This window comes from Onychomys torridus, chromosome 10 (assembly GCF_903995425.1).
Source record: "Onychomys torridus chromosome 10, mOncTor1.1, whole genome shotgun sequence".
Classification (NCBI taxonomy): Eukaryota; Metazoa; Chordata; class Mammalia; order Rodentia; family Cricetidae; genus Onychomys; species Onychomys torridus.
In genome coordinates this window covers 74,099,393-74,125,087 of record NC_050452.1, presented here as the reverse complement: position 1 = coordinate 74,125,087, position 25,695 = coordinate 74,099,393, and the positions used below count along the sequence as shown (strand labels likewise).

The following is a 25,695-nucleotide window of genomic DNA, read 5'->3' as shown; positions in this document are numbered from 1 at the left end:
CTGGCTGCTTTGGTTGGTGTCACCAGAGCTCTTCACAGCTACTCCCACCTTGTCTGCTTTCAGGTTGCTCCTGGAGGAGGCTTGACTGAGTGGCTGGTCCCTCACAGGCAGGAGCTCACCACCAAGATGTCAGCTCTTAGAAAGGAAAGCCAGCTGTGTTGAAGAAGATATTTTACACTCTTTCACAAGCTCAGTTCACTAAAGGTCTTACTTTAAAGCAGTCATTAATAACTTGTGAAAAGAGACATTTGTATTTCATTTGTCTTGTTTTCCTTGAAAGTCCCTAAGCTGCTTAGCTACTGATTTGATGTCCCTGGTCATTGTCATTTTAAAATCTAAGTCTTGCTGGAATTTTGACATTCCCTTTCCAGCAATGATGATGTCATAGTCAGCAGTTCATCTTCTTGGTGTATGAAGATGCCTGATGACCAGAGGTACAGTCTAAGTCAGGAAATATCAGAAATTTCTCCTGATCGCTGTGCAAGGCCAACTTATTATTATGTTACACCCCATAACCACACACACACACACACACACACACACACACACACACACACACATACATGGCATGTGGTAATGATCATCATGTATCTACCTCTGAACTTATATTGTATCACAATGTGCTTTTGAAGTAAGACAAATCTGCCCCCTCATCTGTCCCCTTCTTCCTTTATGAATTATGAATAACATTTATACTCTACTCATTAGAGCTCATTTGTCTCTTAGGAATTGGGTATCTAAGGGGAGTCTAAGTTCTCAGTTCTTTCTTCTTCTCATTGGGTCCTAGGTAATCACAGTGATATGTTCATCAGGAAGGAATGTGCCTATGACTGCATTTTAAAACAATCCTGAAGTGAGCTGTGCTGTGTAATTATGTTGTTTGTGTGGACCACCAAGTCACTATTGCTATTCCATCTACAGGAGGGAAGAACCTCTGGAGATGTCTTCCAATAATGATCCTGTTGCAATCCCAATGATAGAAAGAAATCCCAGTGACCTTCCTGGAATGGACACCAGTGACCTGAGCACATTGACTGGGGAGGCTGTGTTGAGTTTTCATAACATCAGCTATTGAGAGACAGTGCAGAGTGGTTTTCCATTTCGTAAAACAACAGAGGTGAAAGAAAGACTATCTAATATCAAGTATGTGCATGAGCTAAAGATATTGGTATATTTTATAACTTTTCAACAAGTTGTCTATTATCAACAAGCTGTGTGTGTGTTTGTGTGTGTTCAGTGTATATATCTATTTATGTGTGTGTATGTGTTCACACCTTGAAACACCCCTCAGCCTCAGCTTATCATACATACAGGTAGGTTCATGATCACAGTAAAAGTAATAAGATGGAGACTACAAGAACAGCTTACTGGATTAATGACACAAAAATTGGTTCTTTGAAAACACAAACAAGCTGGACAATCCCTTAGACATATTACATACACAGGCAAACCATTCCTGAGACATGAGTTTAATTCAATAAAATTAGGGATGAAAACATAATATCAAAGACACTCTATTAAAATCAACATATGATGAGGAAATATTGAAAATTTAATACCAAGAAAATTGAATATATGAAGGAATTGTGTATGTGTCTGTATGCACATGCACTCTCATAACTGAACAGGCACATTACCTGTTTGAGTCCCCAAGGTCAGGTAGGAGCAGTCACGTGAATCATTCTTGCATTCATAATTCTGGCCTATATTAGAGCACATATTGAACAGAAAGGAATGTGTGTGCGTGCGTGTGTGTGTGTGTGTGTGTGTGTGTGTGTGTGTGATCTCAGTAAAACTTCGTTTGACTGGTTCACTGCTCAATTCTCTGTCTTACTTTATATGCAAATTTTTTTATTCTGAGTAGCCAAAATGTATTTATTGAAGGAAGAAAATAAACTACAAAACATATATAACCCTTTGTAGGTTACTGGATGTCTTAGCTGCAAGGAAAGATCCACATGGATTATCAGGAGATTTATATATTTTGATAAATGGGAAACCTCGACCTGCTAATTTCAAATGTGCTTCTGGTTATGTACCACAAGTAAGTGTTGGTGGGTTTGTAATTTTAGAGTTCCCCTGCTTCTGTATGGTTAGATGCCCAGCTTATAGATTTGTGTGTTTCCGAGTAATTATATGACACATTTATTGGCCCAATTTTCTGTACACCAGCTTTTCTGATGACTCATTAGCCTGAGGATGGCAATATTAAATAAGATGGAGAGGCATTGGCATATGACATCTGCAACATAGTGTTCATAATTTCAGATGTAATTTAATTCTACAAAGGACTAATGTACGATTTTTGCCATTCCTTCATTTTTTTCCACTTCATAGAAGATGTTTTCTTTAAATAATTGCAGGTAACTATAACACAAATCTTAAAAGGTCTTATAATAATAATAAAAGAAAAAATGGAGCCAGATATTGGGGTAAAACTGAAAAATCAGAGAAGCAGAACAAGCCATAGCCAACCTCACCTCACCACGTCCTCAGCCGATCTTGTTTCCAGGAATCCTCAGACTGAAAGCCTCTGAGTCCTCACCCCTGAGGGTCTCAGTTGAACTGCTGCTTAAAAGCCTCTAGTCCCTGGTCCTCATGTCTTCTGTACCTTTCTGCTTCCTGCCATCACTTCCTGGGATTAAAGGTGTATGTCCTTCCCAAGCAAAGACATGAGATCTCAAGTGTTTGGATTAAAAGTGTGTGCCACAATGCCTGGCTCTGTTCCCCATATGGCCTTGAACTCACAGAGATCCATGTGGATCTCTGCCTCCTGAGTGATAGGATTAAGGGTATGTGCCACCACTGTCTGGCCTCTATGTCTAATCTGGTGGTTGTTCTGTTCTCTGAGCCCAGATATCAACCACAGGTAGCAGTCATCAAAATCATTGTGCTCTACTTGGAATGCAAATGGGAACGAGGTGAAAATGATTGCATCAGGCTCTGTGCTTGAAATTAGTAAAATTGAAAGAATATTTTTAAGTACACCATTGGATTGGATATGCTGTATATGTGACTAGGTTATACATATTAGATTAGAGTGATGGTATTACTGATAACTATTTGTGATTAAATGTGAAATTCCATTTAACCTTAAGAGTGACATGTTGATGCATACAGTGACTGTGAGAGACAATGTAGAGTTCTCAACAGCTCTTTGACTCCCAGTGAGTGTAACAGGAGATGAAAGAAGAAGGCGAATTGATGAGGTCCTTGAACTTCTGCATCTGGATAAAGTGGCAAATGTCAAGGTAATGTGAAGAAAAATCTTGAAAGACTCAGAGAGAGAGAGAGACAGAGAGAGACAGAGAGACAGAGAGAGAGAGAGACAGAGAGAGAGAGAGAGAGAGAGAGAGAGAGAGAGAGAGAGAGAGAGAGAGAGACAGAAACAGAGAGAGAGACAGAGACAGAGACAGACAGACAGATCCCTGTATGGATTATTTGACCCTCTGTCAGCAGTTACATATAACAGGTGTGGTCAAGGTGGCAGTTCTCTGCATTAATGCTAAAGTGTCTGACTACATGATGTAGAGTGAAAATTGTGTTGGGAAGCCTTCTTAGTCATGGTTAAATCTGGGAATGGAATGTGATCCAGGAGGGAAAAGTGTTCCTCACATGGCCATTTCCAAGTTTCCTCACATGAGCCTCCTCTTCCTCAGCCTTAAACTCTTGACTCATGGAGAATCTGACAAGTGCTTTCTTCTGTTTATTGTCACCTCCCCGAGGACTTGTCCCTTTCTTCTTTCAGAGTGTTTTCTGGACTGACATATGACGTGGGATGAGGACTCTGGCTCTGTGATTCACTCTGCATTCATTCCCTCCAGGGTTGTACTTGGTCTCTTTAGCATTTCCTTCTGACTTGTTCAGTGCTTGTTATTTTCTGTAGCCTTTCTGTGTTTTTGTCCCATCCTGTCTGTGGTGGCTAGTGTTAACTGTCACCTCAACACAGTCTGGAGCCACCTGGAATCATCTAGAAGAGAGTCTCAATGAGGAATTGTAGTCAGTTGGCTTGTGGGCATTTCTGTAGGTGACTGTCTTGATTGAGTTAAGCGATGTGGAAAGACCCAGCCCACCCAGGCAGCATCATTCTTTGGGTTTGGGTCCTGGGTGTCATGAGAATGTGGAAAGTGAGTTGAACACTGACAGGCTTGCATGCATTCATCCTCTCTGTGCTCTTGACTGGATGTAACCAGCTACATCAGCTTCCTGCCTTGACTTCCCTGCAGTGGTTGATTGTACTTTAAAAAAAAAAAAAAAGATTTATTTATTCATTATGTATACTCTCATTACAGATGGTTGTGAGCCACCATGTGGTTGCTGGAAATTGAACTCAGGACCTCTGGAAGAGCAGTCAGTGCTCTTAACCTCTGAGCTTTCTCTCCAGCTCCTGATTGTACTTTTGAACTGTGTGCCAAAATAAAACCTTTTGTTCCTTGTTTACCTTTTATCTTAGCAATTGGCCATAAAACTAGGATACACTTTCTCCTCACTCCTCATTTCCTTATCTTCTGTTAATATTTATTCCCAGACCCTGTGTAAGGGTTTATAGATACAACCTTGGGCATGTGTAACAATGAGTGGACCAGTGATGCCTCCTGTTGAGACTTGTGCAGGACCAGGAAAGGTAATAGATGAGTGGTGAACTTCACAGCTGACTGCTGTAATAGATTGCTGGTTTCTTACTGACATATTCAAAAGAAGTATTCTATCCCTTTATACTTATTTCTTTATCCATGAAAAAATAAGAACATTTGCTTATCTTAATAATTCCATTTTTCACTATCAAAATGAAATAAATCAGCCTGTCAGGTCTATAACAGTTTTCAATTCCCAAATGTTTTTATTATTACATTGTCTACAGAGCCGGATCAGACATTTAATTTATTATATGCCAAGAGTTTTTCAACATTACAGTTGTTTCCCTCTTCTTGTGTCCTCCAAACCATCCTGTCTCTCACCGTGACAAGGGCACATTGAGAAGATTATATAGACATGTCTGCTGAGCAGACATTTGGTGGTGTAGATGGAAATGGGCTCCCCAGGGTATGATTCTCATGGATTTCCTCCTGTGCAGGAGGCTCCACCTTAGAGCAGTGAGGAATAGGAAGGTACTGACTGTTGATCCCCGTGATACTTCTCCAGTCATTGATGATATGTTGGTCTTGTTGTGAAGAATAATAGGAAAGCTAGTATTTGCCATACTTTATTTTTTCTTGAGTGATGGAATTTTGTTTGCTTTGGCTCTGTTTATTTACATGGTTTTATGTTTACAATAGTTTTTTTTTTTTTAGTTTTGTTTTTAACAATAGTAATTTCCCTAAGTTCCTTACTTATTTTTTTAAGGGACAGCATATAAAGATATTTATTAACTTCTTGAAAGTTATGAAATGTAATAGGTTATAAGAATTTTAATATAGTTTTTTATGATAGCTTTAAAAAATGGTGTGTGTGCGCGTGCATGTGTGCGTGTGTGCGTGTGTGCGTGTGTGTGTGTGTGTGTGTGTGTGTGTGTGTGTGTCCCTGCCTGATGCCATAGCACACACATGGAAGTCATAGGACACTTTTGACAAGGGTTCTTTCTCTCCTCTCCTCCATCTTGTTTGCAAGACAGGGTCTGTCTTGTTCCACAGATGCCCTACACTCATGCCTGATGCTCCTGATCCACCTCCCATCTCACTGTAATTACATCTTGATGGAGTTACAGAGGCATTCCACCAATTATAGCTTTATATGTGAGTTCCAGGGATTGAACTCAAGCTTCAGGCTTGTGTGGCAAGTGCTTTTTCCTGCTTTGAGAAACGCAGAAGCAATACGTGGTTTCTGTAAGAGTTTGACTGTTGTATAGCCAGCACCATAGTACACTGCTAATACCAGTCTCCTGGGCCCATGAGTGTTTACAACAGCATACTCACTAAAGCTGTTTCTCACTGCAACATTTTAAAAGAACCTTAGGTAGTATATTTCTCCTGAGTACTTACTTTTCATCTATAAAAATAAGAACATTTGCTTACCTATAAACTCTATTCTTAACTATCAAAATGAATAATTCCTTTATATCTCAGCCTTGTCATGACCACACTCAGCCACATTCCCTATACATCCTTTGTTGTATGTTGTCAGTAGGGCTTGATCATGGTTTTGGTTATTGTGTTTAGAAAGAATTGTTCCTATTTCTGTGTTCCCCTAAAACCTGCTATTTCCTCTCAGCTTACACAATGACATTGACTGGTCCAAGACTGTGTCAGTGTGATCTGTAGACTTTAAAACCTTTTGGATTTGTCTAGAAACATGAGTCTTGAATTCTATACTGCTGTACAGGATAAATAATGTCAATTTATGAAATCTTAAGGAAGTTGAAAAGGTCCAATGAAACATTTTTGATAAAGGCGGTGTGTGTGTGTGTGTGTTGTGTAGTGTGTGTTTTTTTTTGTGTTTGTTGTATCTGTATCTGTGTGTGTCCCTGTGTATATATGTGTGTTGGGAGCAAGTTAAATTTAAACTAAATTACTAGAGATACTTCATCTTCTCCTGTCCCGTCTTCCTCGTTCCTCATTCCTTCAACAGAGATTTCACTGTGCCAGTCTTGGAGTGTAATAACTCATTACCCTAGAACATGTGACTTGATAAAGAACAAACTGTCAGTAGCATGGGCTTTATGTCAAGTCTGACCTGAGACTCTTTCTACTCACTTGGAAAAGAGAAAAGTCCTTCTTCTCCCAAATGCTCATACTATGCTCCTCAGGATAAAGACATGACAAAATCTTTTATTGCTGGTACAGTGTAGTATATCAAATGACAATAACTGTGGTTGTTCTTGTTGATAATGATGGTCATTGGTGTTCTAGCCTAGATCTAAGGAGCTCAGGAAAAGGACCAGTATAGCAATGGAGCTGGTTGCCGAGCATCCCATCATGTTCTTGGATGATCCCACCACTGGCTTAGACTTGAAGACTACAACAGATGTCATCTCGGTCCTGAGAAGGTAAGTGCTGAGGAACATTAAGTTTTAGTCACTTAATACGTGGTCACTTGTGTGTATTTTTGGTGCAGGAGATTCAGAAGTAAGCAACAGAATTTCTTCCTCTTTTATTAGAGGAAAAATTCAATTAACAAGGAACACACATCAAGAACAATGAGACAAGAGCACAAGGAAAGTGGTGAAGGTGGAGCACTGCTTTAAATAAATGTCCCCATAACCCTCAGACATGTGACAAGTGAGCTGTGTGTGAGTGGGTGAGATCTGAACAGAGCACTGTATGGGGGGAAAATGCATTTGCTCTGAGGCAAAGCATGTTTGATGTGTCTTCTGAGGCCTGTTTCACTGAGCTGTGTGGATGGTGTCTCCTTCCTCTTTAGGCCTCTATGCCCTGATCTTAAATGGACACCAGTTACATTAGGACACACCATTAATAAGGACTTATAGGTGCCAGCCCTAAAGGCCTTTTTCAGGGTACAAAAAGTTGCTACAACAAATGAGGAAAATCTAATGATCTTAGGGTGAAGAAATGAATCAGCTCACACTGTGATCTTTCTAGGCATGTTTCTTTTTTGTTCTCTGTTCTCTCTTTGTTCTCCAAAGTTTTCAGTTTATATACACATGCAATCAGCAATTCTCTGGCCAAAATAAGGACATAAGGCTTGAATTCTTTCAGGGTCTTAAAGGCCAATGAGAAATGCACCAGGCTGTGACTGTCAGGCTTTCTTTATGACTCAAGTTGGGAATGACTTGTAAAAGCCTCAGTGAACACTTAAAGGGAATGGGGTCAAATGAAAGGGAGAGATGTCTTAAACCAATAGAAAGTCTAGGGAGGGAAGAGGGAATTCGAGTATATTACTACATTCCTAAGTGTGGCTAGATAATAAGCTACTCAGTAAACCAAGGTGAAAGTAAGTGTAAGGAGTTAAGAACTTGTTTAAGATTAGTGCGGGGTTAGCTCAAGGCAGCACTTTCCTATCCACTGGCGGGGTAAGTTCAGAGCATGCTTGTTGCCAACTATCGAAGGGTTGTGAATCAGCAAATTCAGACATGTTGTAATTCTATATCCTTGGGCATCTGTGAATGTCTCAGATGAGATCCTTTTGCCTGGACACTAACACTGACTAACTGTCTGCCAATAAAGATAATTGCAGGAAAGCAGACTTTAAATCTATAAAATGGGAAATGGAACAAAGGTTTGACTGTATGTATGACTTACTTTCACACATTACTGGGGAAAGTCATCCAATATACCAGTGCATAGGGGAAATTGTATCCAATAAGTGATCAATACACTGCTAAACTGTGGAAAGAAATCTTAAAGTTGTAATAGGAGGGAAGGAGCTATGTGTTGGCTTCACACAACAAATCTGCAGTAAGAAAGCAGCCCATTCATTCAAAAGGCAGTAATTCCAATATGCCTTGGGAGTTGGTTTAATCCTCCATCAAAATACCCATGTTTCTAGTAGGTTGATGTTCTAAATAACAGCTGAGATTTTACTGCATAATCTTGTGGCCTGCAATAGTTCATGATAATGGCCCCTGACACACTAGAATTATCATTTAAACTTAATTACCTTTTAAAGAAGACTTTATCTCCAATTATAATCCCTTTCTACATTCTTAGATGTGAAGTATTCAAAAACTGAATCTTTGGAAGGACACAATTCAACCCTCCACATTTACAATTGTAGTAAGGGTGGTTGGTTGGGTTGGATGTAGATTGCCTGGACCACCTGGGCCACTGTAAGGACTAAGGTTTCCAGGACAGGGGATGTGGGAACGTGGGAAGGCTTCTGAGTTTAGAGCAGAGCATGCATCATGGAGAAGGTTGTGCAGTTGCATCATGGAGATGTAAAGATGTCAGTAGGAGGCTGAGGTGTGGGAGTTCCTTGGGGGGGGGGGGAAAGGAATGTTCTGGGGTGCTTGGAAGATGGAATAAATAGAATTATCTCAGGGACTGGCCCTGGATGTGGTGGCTGAGGGAATGATTCCTAAGGTCTGGATCCTGAACCAGGGGGAGAATGAAATAAAAGAAGTAGTATTTCCCTCTCTCCAGAAAGAAGTCTGCAGATGAAACATTTATAGAAAAAGTGTAAGGGCTAGATTTTGTTTCACTTTAAAAATTAGTAAGAGTTTCACACTGACTGAATAACCCCAAGAACCATAGAAGGACTGTCCCATTCCCATGACCTGGGCTCCTGGCTGTTGAACTTTACTGCACTCTCTGTCTGTCCTTCCTTCCCCTTGTTCTTTGTTTTGTTCTGACATCACGTTCCATCACCTTAAACACTCCTGCCTGTCCCTCCAAGAACCAACATCATCCACCATTGCATCTTTCCAGTGAGGAAGTCAACACCTGGGGCCTTGTCATCTTCTAGTCTGTAGACTCCCCAGGTGTCACCACCTTCCCTGTCTGTCCCCTCTCCTGTCTGCTTCAGGATACTCTAAGATCAAGTTCTTGTCATTTTCAGTATGGAATGCTTCTCTCCATGCCCGTGTCTCATGCCATGGCTAGTCTTAGCGCATTGCATGGGGTCATCCTGAGTGTGGTTTCTCCAGGGTTCTGGAGCAGACTCAGGCCCCGATAGGCTGTGTTCTCCTTGGTCTCCAGCACTCTTGGACGTCCGTACTAGTGGTCCAATCATTTTAATTTGTTAAAATTTATTTATTTATTTATTTATTTAGTTAGTTATTGTATGTGTATGATATGCATGTACAGGTCACAGGAATACTTGATGGACTTGGTTTTCTCCTTCCACCAAGTAGTTTCTGGGGATGGAACTCAGGTCTTTAGACTTGTCATCAAGTGCTATCATCTACTGAGCCATCTTGCTTGCCTGGCTTGAATCTTGATCATGGAATCATGCTGATGGTTGCTGGTTATATTATATGCAATTGTAGCTTTTCCTCTGTGATTTATAAATAGTCTGTCAGGGAAAACAGCTGGCTATTATACCATTAGTCTGCCCCATCCCATCTCCACCGACCAGCTGTCCTGCTGGAGTTCAAGGTGTGTCCAGCTCTTTCTCTCCCTTTTGTTCTTTCCCTCCCTCCCCTCTCTGTCCTTGACTCTTTCACCCACTCTCTCTCTTTTCTTCTTTCTCTTTGTCTTAATGAAACAGGGTCTCATGTAACCTACGTGGGCTTTGAACTCCTGATCCTCCCAAGTGCTGGGATATTCCCGCTATGTCACCATACCCAGCTTTTAATAAAAACATAATTCTTTGTTGATCCTTTGGGAATTTCACACCACACACCCCAATCCCACCCAACTCCCAGTCTGCCCCCCATATCCACACTTCACCCTCATAGCACCCCCCAAAGGAAAATTTAAAAAGAAATAAAAATAAGAAAATAAACATATTAATTAAATAATTAACAAACAAACAATACAATACAAAAGCAAGACAGCAACAATTAAGAACAACAGAATAAAAGAAACAGAAACAAACACTTCACTTCTCTGTCTCTCTCCCCTCTACATCACCTCTTCATTTGTATTAGTGGCACTGGGAGCTGCAGCTCGTCATGGAGTAGACCCTTCTGACCAAGCAGCTTTACGGGAACCAGTTGTTGGTGAGGTTCAAGAACTCTGGCTTCTGGTACACCATCAATGCAAGTCCACTGAAACTCCTCTGGGATGTCCTGCTGCTACCCTGAGTCATGGAGATCCTGCAGCTATAGTTCTGCAGGATCATTAGTCCCTACATGTGCTACAGCAGGTCCCAGATGGGGTAGATGATAGGTTGGGCAAACTCAAAGCCCTGGATGTTTATCTGGGTGGTAGCTGGGCTGGTCAGTCCAGGACACATATGCTACCATATCCAGATTTTATAACATATTTTCAAAGCAGTTTTAAACATTGGTTTTGGTTATTGTTTATCCTAACAGGAGATATGACTCCCTGAAATGGTAGTCCAGCTTATTTTTTCCTATCATGGAAATACATTAAATCCCAGCTTTTCCACACTGTGACCCCTTGGCCTGTTGTGGGACCTTCGAAGCCTTATCAACAGAAAGAGAAAAAATTATATTAGAATTGCCTTCTGCCTATATTGTGATTATTGAGATGAGGTTCTTGCTGAAGTGTTTATTAGGGAGAACAAGTGGTTAGTAATGTGGATCACATTATCAGAACAATGAAAACCAATTCCTGAAGAGGTAGAAAGTGTAAGTGATTGAAGGGAACTGTGCATACGATCATAGTTGTAATCTTTGCTCTGTTGGGTTCTCAGGCTTGAGTTAACTTGCTGGTACCTGGGCTGCCTGTTCATGATATGGATCCTTACACTGACTCCCAGATATTCTGATTTAGTGTCTAGGAGATTGCCAGGGAACTACATTGTCAGTAACACTCCAGTGGACACAGGACTACTGAAGTCCCACACTAAAAGAAGTCCTAATCTTTTCAATAAAAGTTTGGAGCTTGGTTTCTCTATCAGGTTCATAATACAAGTGAGATGAAGTGTGAGTTTATCCATTCTAAATACCTTTGGTTAATTTGGTGACAGGACTCTGTTAGTGGTGCAGCACAGGCTTGTTGTCAGGTGTCTTTTCTTTCTGCTGTCCTGTGTCATGCCTGTGTTACAGTATTTTTCCTGAGCATCTTATTCTGCTTCCAGCTGTGGTGACTCTCTTAATTAACATGCTGTCCTCAGGCCCAGTTATCTGTCACTGGAACAGCTTTGGAAAGCCCAGCATCATCCTATTCTTGCTCACTTAACACATGGTGGTTTTCAGTTTTCCCCTAGTGTGATCTAACTCTGAGGAGCTGTGGAGATGTTATTTAATAACTTTTCATTTCAGGTTTAGGCAATGCTTGGGGGATAGAGTGGCTTAAGTCTGGCTTCGGTGGACTGATGCTTTTCATCTACCTGGTTTGTTCAGAATCAGATTGGATGGTGACATATTCTGTAATGGTTCATGCTGTCAGTTTCATCTTAGTGAAATATAAATATAATCATGGAAGATTCTCTTTGACTACAAATATAGGTTTAAATATTTGCTCTCCAGTACTCTTTCTTTGTTTATGATTAATCTTGGCCATTTAAAAATGTGCAAACATTTGTGAGTCTATGGAGTCCAATAAAAATTTAAGCCAAACTCAAATGAGTCTTTCACAGGAAGAGTTCACATATCTATGTCTATGTCTAGTTTATGTCTATATCTGTGTATAGTCTATGTCCATGTCATGTCTATGTCTAGTCTAGGTCTATTCTATGTCCAGGTCTAGATTTGTCTATGACCATATCTATGTCTAGTCTAGTCCTATGTTTAGTCTATGTGTCTGTCTAGTTGTCTTTGTCGATGTCTAGGCTGTGTCTACTCTGTCTGTGTCTCTGTATTGCATATGTTTATGTGTATATGTATGTATACCACCAACATAAACACATACATGTATACAGTAGGATGTGAAACAGAGATTGCTGAAATATTGTGAGTGTATATATAATAGGAAAGGTTAAATTAGTGTGGAGGGGCAAGAGGAGGAAGAAGTCTTAGATTCTGTCTCCCTTTCCATTTCCTACTCTCTGAAAGAGGGTCCTCAGGTTTGTGTTCTTGGCCTGCCTTCTTTGTAGGTTACATATATGATTCCCACAACAACCCTGCAGACTTCTTCTTGGACATCATTAATGGAGGATTCTCTGCTATATTAGATGCAGAGGAAGACGGCCATGATGGTATGTGAATCTTCTAGCGTCACAGATTTTCAACTGATTTCATTAAAATACCACCAATGAGTCTCATTAGAATATAACCTTTTATGTTAATAACTAACCTAAAATTAATTCATAGCAATTGCTGTAAGTTAGTGCTGAGCATTTTTTATTTATACAAGAACATTTATGTGATATTGTCACAAAGGTAATTTCTGTTAAAAAGAAAATGTACTTACTGTTTCTCATATTGTTCTTGTATTGTTTTACATAGAGTTTGCTCATACAGCCAGACTAGGTTTGAATGTGTGTTCTTTCTGTTTCTCTTTCCAAGTATAGGTAGTTCAGGGATATGTCACCATGCCTGGCTTTATTTATAACACTTTAAAAACAAGATACTTGGCAGTTTATACATTTTCATACATATTTGTACATATGTTCTCATGTATCACAAAGCAGGGAACAGATGTTTATGTTACGAAGTATATTTAGATCTATAAGGGAAGGAAGACTTTGCTAAGAATTGGGATACACATGTGAAGAGGCCATTCAGTTTTCTGTATTCATGGATAATGACAGTAGTCGGGTCAGTTAGGAACACTTTTCTAATCTGTAAAGGAATTACACAGGAGTAATTTTATTATGCTCAAAATGTGGTGGGCTGAAAATGAAGGTGAGCTGGTAAGATGCTTGCCTCACTCGCACAAAGTCTTGAGTTTGGTTCCCAGCACAGCTTAACCATGTGTGAAGTGCATGCCTGCCATCACAGCACCTGAGACAGACACAGAAGGACCAAGAGAAGTTTAAGGTCACCCTTGGCTTCATAGCAACTGAGGCCAGTCAAGGGTACATGAGACTGTCTCAGAAAAAAAAACCAAAATCCTTATATATATATTTTATGTTATTCATGAAAAGTGTCTCCGAAAAATCAGTTAAATTGTTGTGTAACCGTTTCTTGACTTTATCCATTTTTATCCCAAAGCCGACAAATATACAGAGCTTGCTGAGAGATGGCACCAAGTCACAGACAAATTAGCCAACATGTATGCCCAGTCCTCCTTACACAGAGAAATGAGAGCTGAACTGGACCCGCTCTTGGGGGAACAGAGGGCAGGGAGGAGCTCGGCCTTGGAGGAGGTCACGTGCGTCACCCCTTTCTGCCATCAGTTCAGGTGGATTATCTGTCGTTCATTCAAAAATTTCCAGGATTTTACATGGATCACTATAATTCGGGTAATCTGATGAATTATTTTAATTGTATTGTGAAAAACTCAAGTGGGAACAATTTGTTTCTGCTTCGTCTACTTCAGGTCACATTTATCTTCTACTCCATTCCACGTATTTCTCATTCCCACTCGGCATATAGAAATATTCAATAAAGCAAGTAGAACACGATTAACTTCTTACCTACAGAAAATATTTTTAGCGGTGATTTTTTATTCAGAGGAACTATAATGACTAATCCCAGTAGGAAATTTAATTCAAGGAAGGCAACAAGAAATTCAGCACACCTGGGAGTTCCTCTCACCTGTCTAGTTTAATTCACCAGTGCATCGAACAAGTGATGTGGAAAGTCCATGGGATGAGGAAACAGGGCCATCGATCCCCTCTGGGGAAGCCTGTGCAGGCACTGCCTGAGAGATGAGCCCATTGCAGAGTGCTGTTCCCTTACTGCAGTCCAGCGTGAAAGCAGAAGCCACTCCAAGAGTGCAGTTCACACACAGATAGTGACTGGACTGAACAGTGCTCTTCCCTGTCAGCTGACTGGGAGCTGGGGGAAGTGAGGTTCCACTTTTCTTTAAACCAGCTCTGTAACAAGGACCATCATGCCTTAAGATTTTCTGTATTTTAACATGAATGTCACACAGAAATGTGGTTCTTCCAGCTCACTGGGCCATCACTTATTCATTTACATTTATTTCATGATGTTGAGGATTCTGCAGTGTTAGTGTTTGATCCTGGGGCCTCAGCCATGAGAGGACAATCACTCTACCATGGACCTATATTCCTGTCCCTGTCCAGTGAGAGCTCACATTCAGTTCTGCTGGTAGTGAGTTGTTATTGTCAGAATTTAGTTTCTGTTGAGCACAGGAAGGTCGTGTGTTGCTGGCTGTAATGAAACAGCACTTACTTCCTGACATGTGTGCTGCCCTTTTCATGTTTCAGTGCGGCTGCCTTCCCGGTGTGTGTGTGTGTGTGTGTGTGTGTGTGTGTGTGTGTGTGTGTGTGTGTACATTCCTTCCCTTTGACTTGTACTATCAGTTGCCCCAGACGCTTTGGTCTTTTACTTGGGTATTTATGTCATAAAAGAGCATTTTTATGTCCATTGGGGGGGGGGGGTAAAAGGAATTCAATATGATAGGGGAAAAGTGAGTTACATTCATCAAATAGGGCTACTCACTGTTCAACAGTGAGGCGATATCATGAGGTAAGAAGTAAGTATGCAGGTGTATATGTGTGTGTATGTGTGTGTGTGTGTGTGTGTGTGTGTGTGTGTGTGTTAACAATGCTAGAAATTGAGGACCAAATTTCTACATTGTCTGTCTATCTATCTATCTATCTATCTATCTATCTATCTATCTATCTATCTATCTATCTATCTATCTATCTGTGGGTGTTTTGCCTGCATGGATATTTGTACATCGTGTGCATACCCATGGAGGTCAGAAGAAGGCATCAGATCTTTGGAACTAGAGTTACAGAAGGTTGTTAGGATCCATTTGGGTGCTGGGAACTGAATCCCAGGTCCTCTGAAAAGCAGCAAGTGCTCTTAACTGCCGAGCCTTATCTCCAAGCCCAGAGATTTTGGTTTCTAATTTATCAGGTTACACAGAAGGATGCTTTCCCTTAGATCATAATATTCTACTTTTAAAATGTTATCGGAAAAATAATAAATAGACTCCTTCAAATAAGTTATGTATTTAAGTATTATGTATCCTTATTCCTTTGTTAAGTGAAGCATCTTCTAAAGCCCTTTTAATACAAAACCAAAGCAGTGCAGGCTCCTGTGACTGTCTGCACAGACTGAGTGGATGGAGGTAGATGAGGGTCTGGAGGAGTTGGCACTTAGAAGAGACTTGAGCACAGGCCGCTCTGGCTGAGGTTGATGGAGCACAGTGATAGAGATGAGGGGCAATGGGACTTCAGGTGACCCAGGGGACGCTGTGTGAACACTAGTGACAGCAATAGTGCTCGTTCCCACACAGGCACAGACTTCCCAGAGGTGACACAGGGGAGGACAGCTCCCCCTTCTTAGCACAAAGTCCATGGCTAGGAACTGGGTTGTGAGTTGTCTTCAGTTTTGTCATTGGTTTGCAATTGAGGGGATCAGGACTAGGTCTAGTGTGTGCTGTGCAGGGCTCTGCCATGAGCTGTCCCCTGGCCTGGGTGAACTTGTCTCTAACTAAAGAGTAAAGAGAGCCAGAGTTCTTTAAACCACTTGAAGTAGAAACTGCACATGTTTGCTGCACCAGTGTTGAGATCTCAGTTTAGGTGAACACTGTCTCTTACTTTGGTTTGTCCCCCGACCTCCCCAGGCGCCTGCATTCTCTCCCGCTGTGTCATCCATGTTTCAGAACCTGAACTGAGCCCTTCACTGGCTGTTCCTGGTGGAGCACTGGGAGAAGTCTTAGCTTTCCCAGGGTCTGTGCTGTCAGAGCCTCAGATTGCAGAGACCTTAATCTTCAGTTTAACACACAAGCAGTCTGTTAACATGAGTGTTTTATGTTCTTCCAGGGATTCTGGCCAAAGTATAATATTTCTCTCAATGGAGAAATCTGATTAGGAAACCATATATCTTAAAATAATGAACAATGTGTGGAATACTTTTGACTCATAATGGAAATTATTTCTTTTCCCCATTATCTTTTTGAAAGGCAATGATCATATTCATACTGGCTGTGCTTGTGGGTATCGCTTTCCATTTCCTACAAAATGATTGTACTGCAGTCCAGACCAGGTAAGCAAATTGGGATCCTGATTTTGAGAAAATGCTGTCACATTTTTAGGGTTTATATAAATTCATTTAGAATCAGGATTCATGACAGGAACAGAATAACCTTTTTATCGTGTGGTAGAGTGTGTTGGTACATTGAAGGCTAAGTGGAAGAACTCACTTTTCTACATATATTTGTGTGTAGATAGTATGAAACTATACATAGTACACATTCACATTTTAGCAGTTTTAGTGTATGGAGTAGCTTCATGTTATGTGACCATCACCACATTCTAAATGTAGGGCATTTTTCATATTCCCAATTGGAATCCAATAGCTCTGAAAGAAGACTCCATATACCACCCACTCCCGATTCCTGGTGTCTACCATTCTACTTTCTGTCATTGAGTATGACTAATGTGGGAACCCTGAATTGGAGTCTCACAATTATCTGTGTTTTGTTGTTGTTTGACTTTGTTTTTGTTTGTTTTGGCTGGCTTGTTTCCATTGGTGTGATGTCCTCCGGCTCATCAAAGTGTGGCATGTGTGTGGATTTCTTGGGCTCTGTAAGGCAGAATAATTGTCCATGGTGTGTGTATTCTGTGTTGCTTCCCATTCATCTATGACTGGAAATGTGGTTTGTTCTCACCTTTGGCTGCTATGAACCATGCTGCTGAGTGTGCAAATACATCTGTTTGAGCCCTGGACTTTTGCTCTTCAAAGTAGAAATCTATAGTTGCCAAATCATAGGCCACAGGGTTAATTGTTTTAGGAACTGCTATCCTGTCGCCAACTTCACTGTACTATTTTATATCCTCACCAGCAAAACACAAGGGTTCCTGTATGTCCACATCCTCACCCAAACTTATGTTTCTTCTTGTTTTGAATAAGATAGCTAAGAAAAATAAATCACAATTCTTTGGATAGTTTATGAAGTGTCTGTAGAACCTATTTTCCCATTTTATATTGGAATGTTTCCTTTTCATTCCAAAATTATGTATTTCTTTAGTGTATGTATATGTGTGGGGATATGTGTCCTACAGCATGCAGATGGAGGTCAGAAGACAATTTATAAGAGTTGATCCCTCCACCACATGGGTTTCAGGATTGTGTACTCAAGGCCATCAATAATGGCCATAGTCATCCTATGTGCTGAACCATGTCACTGACCCTTAATTTTTCCTTGCTATTGAGTTACAGTTATCTTTGTTTTTGAGATGTGAATCCCAAACCAGATACATGATACATAGACACTTCTTCCCTTCTGTGTATTGCCTTTTTATTCTGTTGATAATACCCTCGGTACATAAATGTTTTAGTTTGATTATTTATTCTTCTTTTGTTTCTTTGGTGCCAATTTTCTTGGACATATTTGATTTGTTTGAATGTGACCGTGGGGCAATAGGATGGGACTCAGTTTTTTCTTGACTCATCTTATAGATGTCACATTTGTGGTCCTTGTCTAATTTGAGCTATCATGTAGCTTTCAAGATACCCTTTCGTGTTAAAACTTTTTAATAACTACAGCATGTTGCAAACATAGTGACTCATCAGGGTCACAGTTTTCAGAATTTTCACTGTAATTTATGTGTACACACCACTGTTTGCTCAACTAGGCTGCCTGCTTGACACTGACAGCCTCAGGGTACATCCTAATGGCCAGAGAGGCTTGACTATTAAGGAAAGATGATTAAGAACTTTAGGAAGCCTCTCTTGAGAGAGAGGGGGTGTTATATGTACAGGTTTGTGGGGTGCTCTCAAGTGTATGTGAGTGTGTGCATGTTGGTGAGCACACATGTGTCTCCATATGGAGGTCAGAGGTTGATTCCAGGTTTCCCTTGATGACCCTCCACTTTCTTTTTCCAGGCAGGCCCCTCACTGGATCTAGAGCTCATTGACTTGGCCAGACTGGCTGGCTAATGAGCTGCAAGCATCCACCTCTGTACCCTTCATCACTGGAGTTACAGATGAGAAGTACTGTGCCTGGGCACTTTTACATGTGTTCTAGGCATTTGACCTCAGGTCCTCACAGCTACATAGCAGACCTGTTACTGCATGGGCCAGCTCCACAGCCGCACCAATCTGTTTTGATGTGTGGAAAACACCAATTAATTTTAAAGAAAAAAAAAAACATAAAAATCAGTTCTTCTATGAATTGCCCTCTGGATCAGATGTTAGTCTGCAGTGAGGTGACTGGTCCATCTGTTTCCATCTGTCCTCTTTTCACCTTCCTGATGGCCAAGGTCTGGATGCTTTCCAAATCTGCTTGTGTGTGCCCTGTGTAGATGGCACATCTTAACCCAGCAAAGCATAGACAACAAGATAGACAATGTAGATACTGTCACAGGAAACTTTCAGACATAAATTTTAAAAAACCTGATGTGCAAATGTTCTTGGAAAATGCAGACATAAAGAAGAACTTTCTTAGCTGTTTCTTTATATTCTTTTTAGAAATTATGAAATGCTCTTAATTTGTATTTTTCACTTCATCTACTACCAGTATTTTATAAGAAACTGGATTATGTGACAGTGGCTTTTAGGGGTGGTTTATTTCAGTAGTCCCAATTAGTTATTAATTCTTTTGGTTGGTGTGCTGATTAATTTTTTGTCAACTTAGCACCAGCCAGAGTATTGTGGGAAGAAGGAACCTCAAGTAAAGAAATTTATCTATCAGGTTGGCTTGTAGGCAAGTCTGTGGGACGTTTTCTTGATTAATGATGGATGTGGGAGGCGCCAGCCCAATGGGAACAGTGCCATCTCTGGGCAGGTGGTTCTGAGTTGTATAAGGAAGCAGGCTGGCAAGTCATGAGGAGCAAGCCAGTAAGGAATGCCTCTCTGTGGCCTCAGCTTCCATCCCTCCCTCCAAGATCCTGCCTTGAATTCCTATCTGACTTTCCTCAGGGATGGACTGTGATCTGAGATATGTAAGCCAAATAAATCCCATTCTCCCTAAGTTGCTTTTGGTCTGGGTGTTCATGGGCAGCCACAGAAACCTAATAAGGACAATTCAAACACTTCCTTAACATAATCTCTGGAATAAAGCTATTAAATTAAGCTTAGGGTCAATGTCAATATTTACTTCATCAGTTATGTTCAAGAGGCCAGAGATGCTCCTCATGTTTGGATCCAGCAAAGCCTTTGTACTTTGTCCAACTGTACAACTAGGATCCAGGTTTGAATTTTGTGGCATATGAGCTTCTCTGGCTCAACAACATTATAGGGTTGGGGTGGCAGCCAAACATTAAGGAGAAGGCATTGAAAGAAATGATTAGAACAGACATTTATCCTTTACACACTTATATGCCTACTTAAAATAATTTACCCCAAATGCACATTAAGTCTGATGTTCATTGGAACATTGTGCACAGTAACCAAGTTAAGGAATTTAAGTGTCTACTAATTCATAAATGGTAAAGAAAATGTAACTCAGAATGCTACTTGTCTTTAAAATGGGAATCTGTAGCAATATGGATAGAATTGAAGATCTGAGGAATATCATGTCAAGTAAAATAATCCAAATCCAGAAAGACAAACATTTCACTTGCATATGGATTATAAAGCAAATGACTCCCGGCAGCACAGTGTACACTTTGCCAGGGCAGTGGGGAGTGAGGAGACACACATGGGCTAAGAGTATAAAATCTGTTAAATAGAAGTAAGATTTTTCCCATTTGAGACAGATTGTAAAGCACATTCCATCCAGCAAATATTAATATACATGTTAAAGTTTCTGAGACTACATTTCTAATGCATTACTTTTAAAACGATGTATATTTGTACTGACAGATGTCACCTAATTTTGTTTGATATAATTATTTTACAAAATTGTTCATGAATCATGTTGGTTTTATACCTTAAATGTATAGCTATAGGTTGTCAATCTACAGTTACAATATCTAAAACATCAGATTAGAAACTAGATGTGGTATATAAGGTTAAGTATTGCCAGGGTCATTAGGTCCCCTTTCTAAGTACTTGGCTTTGTTGATAAAAACATATGAAAGTAAGTACAGATGGAACTTGAGCACAATTTATTGGAGACAGAGAGAGGGAAAATGCCCTGAGCTCTAGGGAATGGGTGTGTGTGGGGGGGATAGAAGAGTGGAGATAAAGAGAAAGTTGTGCATTTAGTAAAGTTAGACAGATGAAACTTGAAAGCAGGTCTGGCTCATTAGGAGAGGAGGAGAACCCCAGGTCCTCCACTCAATGTTTAGTCATGGGGTGCCCAGTTCCTCCACTCAATGTTTGGTCATGGTGTGCTCAGGTCCTTTGCTGTATGTTTGGACCTTTGAGCCAGGGCCACAGTTGTGACCTGACAGGCCCAGAACTTGTCATGTAGCCCAGGCTGACCTCAGTCTGCAGCATTCCTCATGCCTCTGTCTCCCAAGTCCAGGAGTTTGGAAGTCTTTCTTCCTGCTCTTCTCAGAGTCTTACTCATTTTTAGGTTGTCTTTTTCTTTTCCTTCCTTATTTAATCTGGCCTTTGGTAGATTATAAAATGGAATTTTTCTTTAATGTAGAAGGAAACCTAGTCTCCAACAAGGTTCCCCTCCTCTGATCTGGATATCCAACCACCACTGTGTACCTAGATAAAGAGAGTCACTAACCTCTGACTGTCAGTTGAGAAGGTAATATGTGGCAGCCTGTTAGCACCCAATCATGCATCTGTCTAGAGGAACCTGACATGTGTGTCCAGGAAACAGATAACTGCAGAGGGTCTTTTCTTCCCCCTCCTCCTGCTTACCCTCCCCTATCACACCAACACAAATTATCATAAATAACCATGACTGAATTCATTTTATGAGCTCTTTGAAAACCATGCAGGTGTTATTCCCAGATCTTGGGGACTCCCAAGACCACCACAAAGACCAAATCCCAAAAGTAAAGAGCCTTTATTTTCAACCTGGGAGCTAGGGTTCTCTGTCTGACACAGCAGTGAGAGCAGAGGGCCCAGAACACAGGCAGGGCAGGTTTTTATCATCACAGAGGTTGGGGTGAGAGGATTTCCAGGCCCTGATTGGCTGACATAGGGAATGTTTGGAATGTCAGATATTTCCTCTTAGATGCAGGCCCCACCGGGTGGGGACAGTTTATGGCTTTTTCAGGTCCAGGTGTTTGCTGCCTACCAGAATCTGTGTCTGGGCCTCTAAGCCTGTCATGGCATCTTTGTGGGCCTGCCCACACGGGAAGTTGTTGGCCTATTTTATGGATAACCGTCAAGGCTTTAAAGATGTTTCTACAGTCCATGTCTGTAGTAAGCTGTTGAGTAGAGATTCCCTCCACTGTTTCATGTTTTCATTCTTATTCTTCTGTAAATCGACACAGCCAGCTGAGTATGAAAACTCCTTGGGGTTTTATTAATCTTTGTGTTTCTCCCTTTGTACATTAGGAATGATGATTATCTATTTTGTTAGTTAAATTGAAGTGGTGGGTTGGGCTGCCATGACTGAGTATCACAGGTTCAGTAAATTTAAAAGTAAATGAGTCTCCACACTGCAGTGGGAGAGTCTGAGGTGAGGATTCTCTCCCAGGCTCTTTCTGTCTGGCCACCTTCTCTCAGCCCTCTGGAGGCAGACACTGCATTGCCGTTTCTTCCCACGATGAGTACACAGATGACATCATGGGGCTCCACTCTCATGATTTCATCTAAAACCAGTTAACTTCTATATTACACACTCTAGGGTCATTACATTAAGTGTCATAATCAAATTGTTGAATTTTAGAGGACACACGTCAATTAATAGCTACCGCTGTGGAAACAGAAGAAATAACTCATGGAACTCATACTTCCTGACCTTTTTAAAACTAGAACAGATCTACATTTTCCATCTTTCTTTTTCTAAATACTTATTTTATTTTTATGTGTATGAGTGTTTGCCTACATGTATGACTGTGTACCATGTGTTTTCCCTAAGACATATGGCTGTCAGAAGGAGGCACTGGATCCTATGTTAATTCAGATTACTATTGCTCTGATTAAGCACATGATCATAGGTCAAATTGGGGAGGAAAGGGTTTATTCAGCTTACATCTCTACATTGTATTCCGTTACTGAACGAAGCCAGGACCAGAACTCAAAACTAGGCAGAAATCTGCATATGCCATGGATGGGGGTGCTGCTTACAGGATTGTTCCCCATGGCTTGCTTAGCCTCCTTCTTAGAGAACTCAGGACCACCAGCTCAGGGATACACTACCCACAATGGGCTGGGCCCTCCCCATCCATCAGTAATTAAGAGAATGCATTACCGCTGGATCTTATGGAGGCATTTTCTCAGTTGAGGTTCCCTCCATTCAGATAACCCTAGCTTGTGTCAATATGACAAAAAAACTAGCTAGCACGGGCTCCCCTTGAACTCGACTGACAGATGGTTGTGATCCACCATGAGGGTGCTGCCAACCAAACATGGTTTCTTTGCAAGAGCAATAAGCACTCTACTGCTGAGCCATATTTCTAATACTGCTTTGCTTTTTTTTTTTTTTTTTAAAGAATAGATCTGTATAATGTTATTTAATCTATAGAATAAGATGTATTAGAAAGAAACCATCCTAATGTTGGATTTCTTGTTGTCTGTGCCTCCGTTCTCTCCTGGCAGAGCCAAGCTGCTCTTCTTGCTCACAGTATTCGAGTGTATCATAAGTTTGTCAGCCGGGGAGCTGTTTGTAATTGACAGGAATCGCTTTCTGTGAGTAACCCCTGCTCCAGAAGCAGGTGTCAGGGGCTGATGATCAAGTTAATTATATTCATTGTTGTGCCTAGAATCTTATCTCATGAATTTACCAGTAATTCCCCCTTTTCCCTATTTATTTAGTTGAAAATAAACAAATTATGAAATTTTGTGTTTATCATGTGGTGTCATGATTTTTGAAGTATGTAAAGAGATTACTAATATTAGCTGAAAATGGATGGAAAATCAAGAACAGAAGTGTCTGCTACTCAGAGAAATAACAGAAAATTCATGACCCCCCGCAAAGAAGGATGTCAGGGTTTCACAGAGCTTAAGTGCGGTGGGTTCAGCCCCACATTGGGGTTGGAGAGGTACAGCTGCACAAGAATGAGAGTCTCCTCTGGAGCCAGACAGCAGCTGAATATGAAAGGGATGTTTATCTCCTGTGTTTTTCAAACATGGAAGAACCTTTTCTTGGGGGCCTATGCTTAGGATACTCTGCTCTCAAAGATGGTCAAGATTTGCCTCCAAGGACGTTCCCAGGAGAGGAGTCCTCAGAGAGGAGCTGAGGGCCTCACTCAGTTGGTAGAGTGCTTGCATTGTGTGCCTGAAACCCTGTGTTAGATTCATGGTATCACAAAATCCTGAGCCTGGCTGTATTCCTGTAATCCCAGCACTTGGGGCCAGGGTAGAAGCAGGAGGATGGTCATTCTCAGCCTGCATTGGTGATCCTGTCTCAAACAAACAAATAAACAACAACAACAAAAAAAACAGAAATGAAAGAAGATAATTGGAGGAGAAGAGCTTAGGATTTGGAAGGGCACTAAGGGAAAGGATCAGGTTTGTTATCTGGTAAAGATTCACAGTTGTAAAGTGAGATTATTGAAGGAGTACATCTGTCCTAAAGTGAGAGTAGCTGGAGAGAAGGATGTAGCGTCCTGAAGCTGGACTGTGACCTCAGAGTGACAGAGTCACCCTCTTCATAACAAGTAGAAGGAGAGAAGTCTGAGGTCAGGTAGGAATGAGCTGATCCTCAGGGACTCTGAGTAGAGTGGGCACATTAGGCTGTTTCCCTGGAGGAGCTGTTGTGTGGCCAGAGTTGAAAAAACATGGGATAGTTCTCTAATGGGGAGAATCCTAATGAGAATGTCATAAGGTTGATAGTCTAGAGACACCCTAAGGGACATCTTGGTCCCTAAGGTGGGGATGTAAATGGAAGTCAGCCTGAGCATAGGGAACACTGTCCTGTTAGGCTCCCTGTGGTGGTAGAAGTCAGCTTAGCCAGCATCTCACCTGTACCTTCTGGACTAATCTAAGGATATATAATGTGATCTTTGTCTCTGTAGACATGAGCATACAAGTGGATACTACAGAGTGTCACCATATTTCCTTGGGAAATTGCTGGCTGAGCTGGTACCCAGGAGGTTATTGCCAAGTATTATATTTACAGCTGTAATATTCAGCACAGCAGGTAAGTGACAAAACAAGAGAATGAATCTTTACTCTTTGGGGATTGTGTTTTGGTTTGTACAACTGTGGCAAGCCTGAAGTAGAAAAGCATGTCTCCACTGTGTGCCATCTAAAACAGGTATTCAGTGTGAGGAATGTCTCCAAGACTTGTTCACAAAATACGAAAAAAGCTGTTTATGAAACTGTTTTTACTAGAGATTCTGTGAGGACACTCACATACTTTCTTGGTGGTTTCCTTTAGACCTTTTCTTTTTTTTTTTTCTTTTGCATTCTTTATTCTTCATTTTCCTGGTGATTTCCTTCTCTCATTCTTGATGTCTTCCTTCTAACTCACTTTAACTCTCTCATACTTGTTGTTTTATTTTGCTTGTGTGGAGACAGTCTCTTGACATGCAGCCCTGGCTGGCATCTCAGGACTATAGTACTAAGCTGATCTTGAGGATTCAACTTTGGACACAGTAAAGGAGAAACTACAAAATCCAGTTTATTTGGTGTTCTGTAAGCTTCTTGTACCTTCATAGACGTGTCTTTCTTTGGGTTGAGAAAGTTTTCCTCTATAATTTTGTTGAATATATTTTCTTTGCATTTGAGCTGGAATTCTTCTCCTTCTTCCATCCCTATTAATCTTAGGTTGGGCCTTTTTCAGTGTCCCAGATTTCCTGGATGTTTTTTGTTAATCTGTTGGATTTGCAATTTTCTTTGACTGATGAATCTATTTCCTCTATCCTATCTTCAGCACCTGAGCTTCTCTCTTCCATCTCTTGTATTTTGTTGATTATGATTGCATCTGTGGTTTCTGTTGGTTTACCCAGATTTTCTATTTCCAGAATTCCCTTGGTTTGTTTTTTTTTTTTTTTTTTTTTTTTTTTTTTGGTTTTTTGAGACAGGGTTTCTCTATGTAGCTTTGCACCTTTCCTGCTTTCCTGGAACTCACTTGGTAGCCCAGTCTGGCCTCAAACTCACAGAGATCCACCTGCCTCTGCCTCCCG

The 25,695-nt window shown here is 40.9% G+C and overlaps 1 pseudogene; it reads left to right on the top strand.

Annotated features, from left to right (window-relative positions):
• Nucleotides 1-417: 417 nt before the first annotated feature.
• On the top strand, nt 418-24,947 carry LOC118591911 (annotated as a pseudogene).
• The last annotated feature ends 748 nt before the right edge of the window (nt 24,948-25,695 follow it).